This window comes from Neophocaena asiaeorientalis, unplaced genomic scaffold (genome assembly GCF_003031525.2).
Source record: "Neophocaena asiaeorientalis asiaeorientalis breed wild unplaced genomic scaffold, Neophocaena_asiaeorientalis_V1.1 scaffold196, whole genome shotgun sequence".
In the NCBI taxonomy this organism is placed as follows: Eukaryota; Metazoa; Chordata; class Mammalia; order Artiodactyla; family Phocoenidae; genus Neophocaena; species Neophocaena asiaeorientalis.
In genome coordinates this window covers 975,592-988,283 of record NW_020173929.1, presented here as the reverse complement: position 1 = coordinate 988,283, position 12,692 = coordinate 975,592, and the positions used below count along the sequence as shown (strand labels likewise).

The window sequence follows — 12,692 nt, the reverse complement described above, 5'->3', positions numbered from 1 at the left end:
AGAAAGAATTTGCTAATCTGGACTGCCTGTGCTAGTGCCCCACTCTGTGTGGATGTCACCCTCTGGGCTACCTCAGGTGCGGCCTCCCTCTGTCCTCCTGCCCTTATTATGTGGGAAAGAGGTTTAGAATGGAGTGAGGTCAGCCTCTCCTGCAGGGGACATCACTACAACAATAGCCTTTGTCCAATTAAGCACTTGTCCTGTGAACGCACTTGAGGAGCGAGATCTGGGAAGCCAGGGTGGTTTCAGCTCCTTCTTCTTGACCTTCCTCCCCGCCATCCCAAGGTCACGAAAGGATGAAGAGCTGGGAAGGAGCAGGCACAGCGATGGAAGGCTTCTGCGAGTGGGATGGTGATGCTGGGGGGGAGCCCTTGGGAAGGCACTGCGGGAGGGCTGGGAGGATTGTGAGTGGTCCAGGGCAAGAGGCAGGGACATATTTACTGCCAGCCCACTGTGAGCCAGGCTCCGTGCTGGGCTCTTTATGGAGAGTCTCTCAAAACAAGTGCTGTTGTCATAAATAGGTAGTAAAATCATGTTTTATTCTGACCACCTCTCAGTGAAGTCGGTGTTATTAGCTGCCTTAAATCCTTTTGGAACAAGGCTGGGTGTGAACAGCTAAGGCTGTCATCCCTGTTTGATGGACGAGTTTGCAGGCTCAGACAGATGAGATAACTTGTTTAGTGTAACACAATCCCCAAGTGACAGAATCAGGGCTACAGTTCTGCCTTGATTCCAGAGGCGTTGAGAGTACATATTTAGCTTATTTTCTGGAGCTTAGGATTCTGGGTCCCGTGCTACCTTGTGGGGCCTTGGCATGGGGTCAGAGTGAGCAGCCTTCTGGCCTGGTAGGAAGGGAGCCAGGATTCCAGCCAGGGTCCCTGGCCCCAGGGGCATGTGGAGGCTGCGATTGCTGGCCTCATGTCCCATCTTCTGCCAAAAAATAACTGGAGTGAATTAAGAGTTTTAAGCAGTGTTTCTGAAGCTTTTATCAAGCCTTTAGTGCAGGGACTTGGGTTTCGGGTCAGACCTAGGTTGGAATTCAGGTCTTCGGCTGCTTATATAAATTCTGTCAGCCTTCATTTGTGAGGAGGGGATAATACTGCCCATTTGGTAGATTTGCTGGGAAGATAATGCTTGGTACATGGTAATGCTCAAGAAATGTTAGCTATTACTCTTATCACCACCCATGAAGGACCTTCATGTCACCCTTCTACCATCCACCCCCACTGAGACCCATTAGATTTAACCGTTTTATGGAAGGTTATTCATTGATGCTGCCCTTGTGTGGAGTTTGCTGGTGGATGGGGGCCTTCCCTATCTAACTGGGAGACTCATTTGCTGCACTGGGTCTCCCAAGGCTGTGAGTAGCTTCCCCATTGACACCCATCTGGGGCCAGAGCTGCTCTATCAATTCTTTATTAAGACCAGTTATTTTTTATTTATGCTGCTTGCGGGTTCATTAAAAATGGCACTCCCTGTAGGGGATACCGCAAGGCTTTTAGCCAGTTTTTATCAGGTTGTTAGAGTAGATATGAATATTTTAATAGAGAGAAAGAGCAGAGCCTTCAACAAACTTAATTTGTTCTGGAATCTAAGCGACAGGTTTAACAGGGGTGCCAAGAAATTCAGTATAATCAGCCCAGCTAGTGGAATAAAGAACACAACTGAATGGACAAGGGGCCACATTTCCAGAGGGGCCACAGGGAGATTTTCCACCCCTGAGTAGCTGTAAATCACTGTATCCCTGGATCCTTTGAGTCCAGGTAATCAAGAGTAGCCACAGGCAGCTTCTAGGCTGAGTTAAGTTCCCAGGAAGCCAGGGGGAGTGTTTTTGCAGATGCTCTTTAACATTTATAGAATTGTTTCCCCAAGATGCAGATCTTATTAAATTATGTACAAAATAATGGATAAGCCAGATCACTGCTGCTCATCAAAAGCCTATATGGGGCCTCAGAGTTGATCACAATCCTAGATACAGTGGCTGGTTTCTTGATGTAGTTTAAAAAATATCCACTTGGGGGAGCTTTATGATTGACTTTTAAAATCTATATCAGCTTTTATCTGCGATGTGAGATCCATATGACTACCCGCCCCCTACACACACCCACGACAGTGACAAGCTACTGAAGCAAGCAATGGTTGCAGAAATACAATGATAAATCAGTGGGAATGGTTTTACTTTATGGGCAGTTCCCCTCTGGATTTTGAAGTTATTCTTGATTTTTAAAAAGCTTCCCCTTCAAACTCATATAGTTTAAAGATAAAATAAAGGATAGCAGTACTTTCTGCTGTTTCTTGGATGAGTGTTTTGCATATGTGTGCAGACATCGATGCATACTGAAACAAATGCATGTCCCAGTTAATGTTAAATAGCCAAAGCACCAGAAAAATTTCCTTTGAAGTTTCATGAACATGGTCACTTACAAGGAAGATAAAATCATAAAGCCAAATGTTTGAGCAGGGAATGCTGTTTTCCACTGTGTTCACCATCACTCTGTCTCTCTCTCAGAGAGGTGGGGCATGGAGAGGTCTAATGAAGGACAATCCCTTGCTTCCCTGGGCAGAAGTCCAGGTTCCAGATGGTCTTTGGGGTCTACCCAGATTTGGACAGTTTTGAAATAATGGAAAGCTAGTTAGGATTCCTAATTAGGACATTTGCTAGAGAATGTTGTCACAATATGGATGTACCATTAACCCACTTTACTGTGGAATAAAATGAAACCAATTATAAACCCACGTATACAAGTGTGACTCTACGTGTCCACCTGTCCCCACAGAGGGAGCTGGATTGTTTCTTAGAGCGGGGTGGAATGGCTGGGTTATTGTCTGAATCTCAGTCTTATTCTGTTCTCTTCTCCTTCGTCCTCTTCTTTTGAGTTGTCAGGGCATTATGAACTCTCTTCTCATTTACTTAGTGTCCAATTATTGTATTAATAAGGCTTTGCTATTTTGACAAAGCCTCTTTCTTATTTTTCCTGCTCTCTTTCCAAAAGAGGAAAGGAAGAGTTCCGGAGGGTCACTTTTCAGCCTTTTGTCCCTTTGGTGAGGGGTGTCCCTGTCCCTGAGCAGCTCTGCCTCTCTCTGCATTTGCTTTCCTCAGTGCCATTCCCTCCCCTGCCAGCGGGGCTCCTCTCACCTTGCCCCATCTCTCTCTTACCTGACAGCCTGGCCTGTCAACACACGAGCATCACACTCCATTGTCATTGTCCTAGGAGGACAAGTCTTAGGTACCTGCTCCAGTGAGGACCAGTCTCCCCTCCCCCAGTCACTTGTTCACCATCTTCACTAGCCACATCGATATGACTTCCACTGCTCAGTGCAGGAGAAATCTCGCCTTCTTCAGGAACCCTGTTGCTCCTGCCAGGAAGGCTTTTCTTCAGGAGAAAAAAAAAGTGCTCCTCATTCCTATTTTCATAGTATTTTCTGGCCTTTTTGCTCTAATGGAGTGGTTTTTAACCATGGACTTTTTTTTCTTAGGAAATAAATCATAGGCAGAAGCCCCGCCCAGTCCACGCCTGACTTCCAAGGGCCCTGTAGCAGGTGGTTTCTTAAGATGCCTCTCACAGTCCCTGCAGACCCCTCTGCAAGAGGACTTTGCTGCTTCTCCGGAGCATCAAGGGGTGGAATCTGCTTCTCTTCCCCTTGTGTCTGGTGGCCTTTTGACTTGCTTTGACCAACAGAATGTGTGGAAGTGACACTGCAAGCCCAGCCCCAGCTTCTAGATGCCTTGCAGCGCCCACTCTTCCTCTTGGGTCCTTGTCCTGAGACTGCCAAGACCACTGGGTGAAGAAGCTGCTCTAGTTACCAGAGGATGGGAGGAGACGTGGAGACGTGAGGCTCCCCAGCCAGCACCCGGCCCTGAGTGCCGGGAGGCATCTTGGACCCTCCAGCTCAGGTGCCCGCCAGCTGATTGCAGTAAGATGTGCAAGCCTTCCAGTAAAGCAGAGGAATCACCCAGCAAAGTGCATAGCCAGGAGAGCTGGTCGGTCCTTTTTATTTTCAGCTGCTAAATTCTGGAGTGGTTTGTTATGTAGACATAGAACGGAAGGAGGTGCCCTTCAGGGAGGGGCTGGTCTGGTGTGTTAAGTCTGGTGTGTGTGTGTGTGTGTGTGCGCGCGCGTGCGCGCAAGCCAGCTTATTTTAACTTGTGAAACTGGTTTCTGCGTGATGCCAGTGTAAACGGGAGAGATGGCTTCCAGCTGCCCCGTGTCGCTGCTCCCTCCTGCCCACTCCCCGCCCCCTTCTCTCTGTGCACCGTACACGTCATGGCTGAGCTTGCTGTGTATGTTTATGCACTGTGAGCACTTTATAGATGCTCTGTGGAAAGTGTTACGTAGAATCGGATTTGTGTTTCTTCAGTCTTACATCGCTCACATCAGCCAAGACACGCCTGCATCTAAGGGCACAGAAAGCCCCATTTGCTCTGATGACGGCAGGGGGAGGATCTGGGCTTAGTAGCTAACCCTACTCTCTTGAACTTGAGGTGCTCCAGTGAACCCCAGAACTGTGGATTGGAAGGCCGCTGCTTTAACACACTCCAGTGCCTGCTGGAAAACTTACAGTCACCAAGATCCTGAACTCACTAGGTGTGCCGTTAGGTACATATGTTACTTTCCTACTGAAAGTGCATGACTTTTTTAAATCCTAAGGAGACAGCTCCTAGGCTGCTGTTGCACGTTAACCTGTTCTTGAACACTAAGTGTCCATTCTCCTAGTACCACCTGGATAATATAATGGTTACCATGTTCTCACTCCTTACCACGTGCTGCTTTCTGTGCTAAGCACTGCACATACATTGTCTCATTAGTCTTCCTAAAGGCCCTGTGAGGCAGGTACGATTGCACTTATTTTACAGATAAAGAAATGAGGACTCAGAGGGGTAATGGCATTAATCCATCAGGGCTGGGGCGTCGCACAACTCCAGGGGGCGCCATTCACCTTGTCGTCTATGTAGATGGTGCCCTTTGGTGTTGTGCAGTTCACAGGGTGACCCTGTCCAAAGCAGCGATCTAAGGGTTGGCAGAGCTGGGATTTCAGTTCTGAAGCCTGAGCACTTCATTTTATACAACTTTATTAAAACTTTTCACTTCACTAAGCTACTTCATTTCTTCTGTCTCTGTATAGTTATATATTTGAATGTCAGTCTATCCAGCCACCTATTCATCTGTCTATCCATCCATCCATCTATCCGTGCCTCCGTCTGCCCATCCCCTCACGCAGTCATACATTTAGTGGAATCAGTGAAGGTATGGAGTATCTATTAAAGGTCTGAATATTCAGTTTCTTGAAATATACCTAGAAACGCTAATTTTATAGTACCTTTTCTTATAAGTTCACGTGGCATAAAATTTTTAATTATTGAATATCTAAAACAATTAGAAAAGCAAGTAATTGTCTAGAAACCCATGTACCCACAATTCAGATTTCATATTGTGCTATATTTACTTCAAATTTCCTTTGCCTCTGTTTTTTAAAGAAAGAAAATAGAACAATGAAAGTCAAAACCTACCCCCTCTCTTTCACCTCTTTCTCTAGCCTAAAGATGGCACGTCATATCCATGTCACATTCCCATGCATGGTTTTTTTACATTTACTACATCTGTATGTATTCTTAAATAATCTTTAGTGTTGTTTCGAGTTTTACAGTTTGCATTTACTATCAATGTGCTTTTGTACCTTGCTTTTGTCCTTCAACACTATATTTTTGAGATTTATTCATTTTGACATATACGCATCTAACTGATGGGCAGTTAAGTTGCTTTTACTTCTTTTGCTGTTACAACCGATGCTGTAGTGAACATCTTGGAACGTGTCTCCTTGTTCACACGTGCACGAGCTTCTGGAGGGTGGACACCCAGGAGTGGAATTGCACATCTTCAATTTTCCTTTTTAAAATACTCTCCAAAGTGGTTGTGCCTATTTACCCACACCAGCCCTATACAAGAGTTTCTATTTTCCCATATCCTCAGCAACACGTGGCATTATCTAGCAGCTATCAAATGGTACCTCTAGTTCCCTGAGAATCATTGCATAGTTATATAGGTCATTCAGGTTTCTTCTGCTGTGAAATGCTTATTTATAATTAATACCCTTTGCCTATTTTTCTACTAGATAGTCTCTGATTTTCTTATTGATTCATAGGAGGGTTTTTGTTTTCTTCTTTTCTGAAAATCTTTTCTGGAAACAGATCCTTTGTTAGTTAATTGCATTGCAAGTACCTTCTCCTAGTACTTGCTTTTCTTTTAATTTGGTTCTGCTTGTTTCTATAGGTCTTTGCCACTTTTATCCTTGAACATTTAAAAAGAGATAAGTCATTTAATTATAGTACCCTTTCACAATATAATGGAGGTGTACACAGGTAAGTTTTCCCTACCTTTCTGCAGGAGAAATTTTTAGAAAACCATTTATTGAGCTCTTACTATTATAAGAGCAATGCATTATCCTAAGCACTTTACATGTATTGAGCAATCCTTTTAATAACACAAGGAGATGGGCACAGTTGTTATGCCCATTTTAAAGATGAGCAAACTGAGGCCCAGAGAGATTAAGTTATTGCCCCAAATTATGCAGTGATTAAGAGATAGACCTGGGATTAGAATCCAGGGAGTTAGTTCCAGGGCTTGTGTTCTAACACTAAAAGGAACTGCTTCTCAGTGCCAAGTTCCTGCTCTCCAGAGCCCACTGGAAGAGAGACACACGTAAACAGGCTCCATTTTGCAGTGAGACAAACTTGGGGCAGCACATGTTACTATAGGAGAGGAGAGGACTTCCTGGAATGGCCTTTGAGCTGAGTGAATGAGAATGAGATATTTGTGCTGGAAGTTGATGAAAGCAATGGTGAATGTGTGTGTGTGTGTGTGTGTGTGTGTGTGTGTGTGTGTGTGTGTGTGTGTGTGTACACTCCCTATGGAGGGTGGGGAAGGACATTCCAGGCAGGGGGAACAGCATGTGTAGAGCCCTGGAGAGAGCAGAGCGTATTCTGGGCATTGTGAGCAACCCAGTGTATTTGGAAGGTGGAATTTAGGGATGTGTGATTAGAAAAGAGGCCAGGCACAGTGCCTGGTATTTGGCTGCCATTATTATTTAATATATGAATGAATAAAAGGTTTTATTGTTACAAGTGCCATCATGAGGCAATCTCTTAATAACTGGAATGCCCAAAGCATTGTCCTTAATAATTAGGAGGACTGTTCTCCAAACCTCTTTGGTTTCAAACTTTGTTCCTGTATATATGAGGAGATGTGTGAGTCTTAACTTCCCTATATCAATAAACACAGTTTAGCGAGCTCAGTGCAGTCTTTTGCAGCTGAGGCTCCTTCAGGTCTCCTAGGTAAGCATTCAAATGTCATAGGTCATTACCGATTACTGGTCTTTACCTATTACTAGGTCATTACCTATAGGTCATTATTGGGGCTGTCGATGTGGCTGGTTGAGAAATTTGAGTTCAATAAATGTATTCCCTTGAAGACACATGTGGTGTGATGTGGGTTACTTAGGCTTGGGATTGGCTTGTTTTCAGGTATGTATTGATTTTTTCCATTGATTCAACTCATTAGTTAGCACGAGGAACAGGCAGGACTTTTGGCTCCTGTGCCGACTCAGTAGTCACTAGAGTGCGGTTTTGTTAGGCAGAGGTGGAGGAGAGGAGAAACACAAGTCTGGCAAATGAAGTAGTTAGCAATGCCTTACTTCTTACCGCGGTGGGCTTTTGGCCTTGCCTGGTTGGGATATTGTAGTCATGAGGCTAGGAACAAGGTCACCACGTGGATCTGCTTTAATCTGTGTCCAGGGCTAACTCCACAAATGTTGTTCTTCCCCAGGGAGCATGTGGGTGATTCATAGCTAGATCCTCAAAGCAATTCAAAGCGCGTACTCTAACATACTGTAATGACAGTGGGTCAGCAGCTTCCTCTTTGCCTGTAAAATATTTATTGGGGCATTTATTGGCATAGCCAGGGGTCTGGTGCGGGGAGTTTCCTGAGCCCCAGGGAATCAATGTGCCTGGTGTCTCTTTCCACTGGACGACCTCCAGTCCTTGTGGCCACTGCAGGGGGTGGTTAAGGGGAGAAGGGAGGGACTAGGGATTCCCTTCTGGCTTCGGGGAGAGTTTCCTTTATTCCAAGCTAGGGGTCACTTTAGTCTTGGGGATGGGGTTGAGGGTATTCAGGGAGGCAACAACAAATCCCATCTTGCTGCTCAGTCAGTGGGAAGTTGCTGGTGGTGAGGGAGATGTGTTTTTGCCATCTTGAATTCAGATTCATATTTTTCCACGGGATCCATGTTATAGATGATACTTAAAATTTTCAGGGTAGCCCAAAATAGAAAAAAATTCTGTTTGCCTAAAATGTAACTGAAGAAGAAATGTGTTTTGGTTATGTTATGGTTCTATAAAAGGCAATATTTTTCAAACGTTTTGCCCCCTGCAATGGAATCTTTCCTTCAGACGAATGTACAAGGAAGTGCAGTATATATAACAGATAAATGCAGAACTACTGTGGTTGATGCAGGATTCAGCCTCACTGTCGCTAAGTCTTGGTCCCTGAAATTCACTTTCCTTTTGGGTTGACATAACTAGTTAATCACTGCTGCCATCACCCATTCTCTCTTGAGGGGGCGCTGTCCACCTTTACTGCTGTATTGCAAAGGGAAGGGGTGGATACACAACTCTGGTCAGGTCCCTAAGACCAGAAGGGATAACAAGTTATTCCCAGAAGGGAATAAACATAGCAACAGGGGGGAAAAAAAAAAATGGAAAACTAGTGGTTCTGAAAACTATTCTGTGGATCAGTGTGGGCTGGTTGCATAAGAATCACCTGGGAAATATAAAACAGATGAATTAAAACAAAAGAAAACAAAACATCTGGGAGCATTCCTCAGAATTCCAATTCAGTTGCCCTTGAGCAGGTCCTGGAATCTGTATATTAAAAAGCTGCTCAGGGCTTCCCTGGTGGCGCAGTGGTTGAGAGTCCGCCTGCCGATGCAGGGGACACAGGTTCGTGCCCCGGTCCGGGAAGATCCCACATGCCGCGGAGAGGCTGGGCCCGTGAGCCATGGCCGCTGAGCCTGCGCGTCCGGAGCCTGTGCTCCGCAACGGGAGAGGCCACAACAGTGAGAGGCCCGCGTACCAAAAAAAAAAAAAAAAAAAGCAGAGGCTCTATATCCTGAAGAAGGAAACAGGCTAGGGCGGGAGGGAATAAGAAGGAGCCAAGACCTGGAGAGAAAGACAGAGGAGAGATTTCAAGGGATTAAGTGCTTTTGGTGAGTGGGGTTTGGGGTCCTAGATGAGTGAAGAGCATACTGGTTAATAATGATGATAATAATAGCTAACTTGTCGTGCTGAGGTCTTTACGGAGCTCATCTCATATGATCTTCACAGTAACCTAAGACAAGAGACGTGATTGGTATCACTAGTAAACAGAAGAGGAACCCAAGGCATTGGGAAGTTAAGTTACTTGCCTTAGGTCATATAACTAGTAAGTGTTGGATACAAATTGGAGCTACTCAGGCAGGCTACTGCAGAACTTGTACTCTTGTGTGTTTTGTGTTTTGTTGTTATAGCTGTTATTGTGACTGAAGTATTTTAAAGCAAGTTCCAGTCCTTATGTCTTTTCACCCCTACATACTTCGTTATGCATTTCTAGAAAATATTTTCTACATATTTTCTTATGCAACTATAGTACCGTTATGATACCTAACACAATTAGCAGTAATTCCTTGATATTACATATAATCCAGTCATATTCAGATTTCCCTCATTATTTCAAAAATGTCTTTCTTTAATCTTGATTCATGCACACCAGGATACAAATAATGATCTATACATTGCAATGGTTGTTACATCTCAACATTATTTTAATCTACAACAGACTCACTTTTTTAAAAATGCCATTAACTTGTTGAAAAACCTGGTCAACTGCCCGGTAAAAGTACCCAATTTGAATTTGTCTGTTTGCTTCTCCATGATATCATTTAACTTGCAGAATCTGTAATCCCTACACTGTATGTTGCCTCCTTTGGATATGTTGTTCTGGATCATCCAAAGCAAATGTTTGTTATCTCTTTGAAAGATAACGGGAAAGGTTTGATTTATTTCTCAATACCTTTGCTTTGGATTTGTTTTTAATAGTTTTTTTTTTTTAGATGTTGGGGGTAGGAGTTTATTAATTAATTAATTTTTGCTGTGTTGGGTCTTCGTTTCTGTGCGAGGGCTTTCTCTAGTTGTGGCAAGTGGGGGCCACTCTTCATCGCGGTGTGCAGACCTCTCACTATCACGGCCTCTCTTGTTGCGGAGCACAGGCTCCAGACGCGCAGGCTCAGTAGTTGTGGCTCACGGGCCCAGTTGCTCCGAGGCATATGGGATCCTCCCACACCAGGGCTCGAACCTGTGTCCCCTGCATTAGCAGGCAGATTCTCAACCACTGCGCCACCAGGGAAGCCCTGGATTTGTTTTTAAATATCAGCCTTGTGTTTCCCCTAGGGATGAACCATCATTTATTTAACTATTTTTTCACTGCTGTTTTATATTTGGTTTACAGTTTTCTCCCCTTTTTACAATATGCTTCAGTGAACATCTTCACAAATATAATACTTTTTATCATTTCTTTAAAATGAGCACACAGATGTGGAGTTAAAAGTTATGATCATTTTAGTGGATCTTTAAATATATGAAAACTACTTTCCACAGGAATGCTTTTTTGTTTTTTACTTTAAAAAATTAAAACTTAAGGTTTCTCAGATTCAGTTGGAAGATCCCATGGGTTCTTTGGGTAACCACAGACTCAGGGGGTGGGTGTATAATTGAAGATTGGCCCCTACGGTATTTCCTGATATCTTTCAAAGAGATGACAAAGGAGGTTGCATTGTATGACCCAGAACAACACGTCCAAGAGAGGCAACACACAGTGTAGAGATGAAATGAAGATAATTGAAGTGATGTCCAGATATACTGACTTAGTATGTTACAGTATTATGATTTGGGCTCATTTCAGTACACCTGTTTTAAAGGGGATTTTGTTTTCTTATGTTCTAATGGATTCTAGCTTGGTTGTTCTAATGAATTCTACAGAGAGCCAATTTGGATATCATTTCCAAAAGATTCTTAGTCAGCTGAAGTGTCATAAAGCAATGTAAAAACAAGAAATGAAAATCTCACCACTTTCCCAGTACTTGCTGTTACATTCCAGGTTGTTGTTTTTGTCTTGTTTTGCTTTTTTCATTAGATGATGTTTTACAGGTATCTTTTGTTCAGAATACTTTTTTTTTGTCTTTAGGAATGAAGAATATACTACAATGGAGATTTAATAGAAAGGGTAAGTAATTAGAATATTAGTCTCACTGATTCCCTCACACCCTCATGCCTGCCTTCTTATCTAAGTCTGTAGCATCTTTTCCTTGCTTGTGTGATAGTACTTGCTGGCTATATTAGAGTTCAGCTAAGCTGCTGTAACAAGACACTCTAAAAGTGCAGTGGTTTAGCAATGTAGAAATTTGTTTCTCTCTCATATAACGGTTCCAAGGTGGTCCAGATATATGGGGCAGCCGTGCTTTATACAGTCATTCAGGAAATTGGGCTCCTCCAACTTTTTTTTTTTCTGAAAGCCTCTTTTTTTTTTTTGATGTGGACCACTTTTTGTTTTTAACCACAAATTATTTATCCATTTCATTTTAACTTTTTATTTTATATTGGAGTATATCCAATTAACAATGTTGTGATAGTTTCAGGTGCATAGCAAAGCAACTCAGCCATACATACACATGTATCCATTCTCCCCCAGACCCCCCTCCCATCCAGGCTGCCACGTAACATTGAGCAGAGTTCCCTGTGCTACACAGTAGGTCCTTGTTGGTTATCCTTTTAAATTATAGCAGTGTGTATATGTCAATCCCAGACTCCCTAACTATCCCTTCCCTCCAGCCTCCCTGCACACACACCCACCCCCCTCCGGTAACCATAAATTCATTCTCTAACTCTGTGAGTCTGTTTCTGTTTTGTAAATATGTTCATTTGTATCATTTCTTTTTAGATTCTGCCTATAAGCGATATCATACAATATTTCTCTCTCTGTGTCTGACTTACTTCACTCAGTATGACACTCTCTAGGTGTGGACCACTTTTAAAGTCTTTTATTGAATTTGTTACAATATTGCTTCTGTTTTATGTTTTGGCTTTTTGGCCTCGACGCATGTGGGACCTTAGCTCCCTGACCAGGGATCCAACCTGCACCCCCTGCATTGGAAGGCGAAGTCTTAACTACTGGACTGCCAGGGAAGTCCCTCCTCCAACTTTTGCACTTTGTCATCCCTTAGGATATAGTCCTTGTCTGTATGATTGAAGCTTTGCCCCTGCTATTCTGAGGTCCAGTTCATGAGAAAGAGAAAGAGGAGGTCTGTGACCATGGAGTTCCTTTTGACTCAGAAGTTGCACACGTCACTTCCACTCATGTTCCTTTGGTAAGAACTTAGTCAAATGGTCATACATAACTGCAAAGGAAGCGTAGAAGTGTAGTTTTTGGCTAAGCAGATGCGTACCCAGGAAGAAGAGGAGAATAGATTTTGATGGGCAAGTAGCAGCCTGTGACATTATCTATGAAAGTGAGCTCTAGTGTCAGACAGACATGAGTTCCAGTCTTGCCTCTGCCACTGGCCAGCCATGTGACCTAGAACAAATGATTTATCATCTTGATTTTCTCATT

The 12,692-nt window shown here is 43.5% G+C and overlaps 1 long non-coding RNA gene across 1 annotated transcript in view; it reads left to right on the top strand.

Moving 5' to 3' along the window:
- LOC112404593 (uncharacterized) overlaps positions 1-12,692 on the top strand; it is an 88,560-nt gene that overhangs the window by 29,783 nt on the left and 46,085 nt on the right. Inside the window, exon 2 of the long non-coding RNA XR_003004125.1 lies at positions 11,271-11,309. This is a non-coding gene — a long non-coding RNA (uncharacterized LOC112404593). The remainder of the gene's footprint in view (positions 1-11,270; positions 11,310-12,692) is intronic.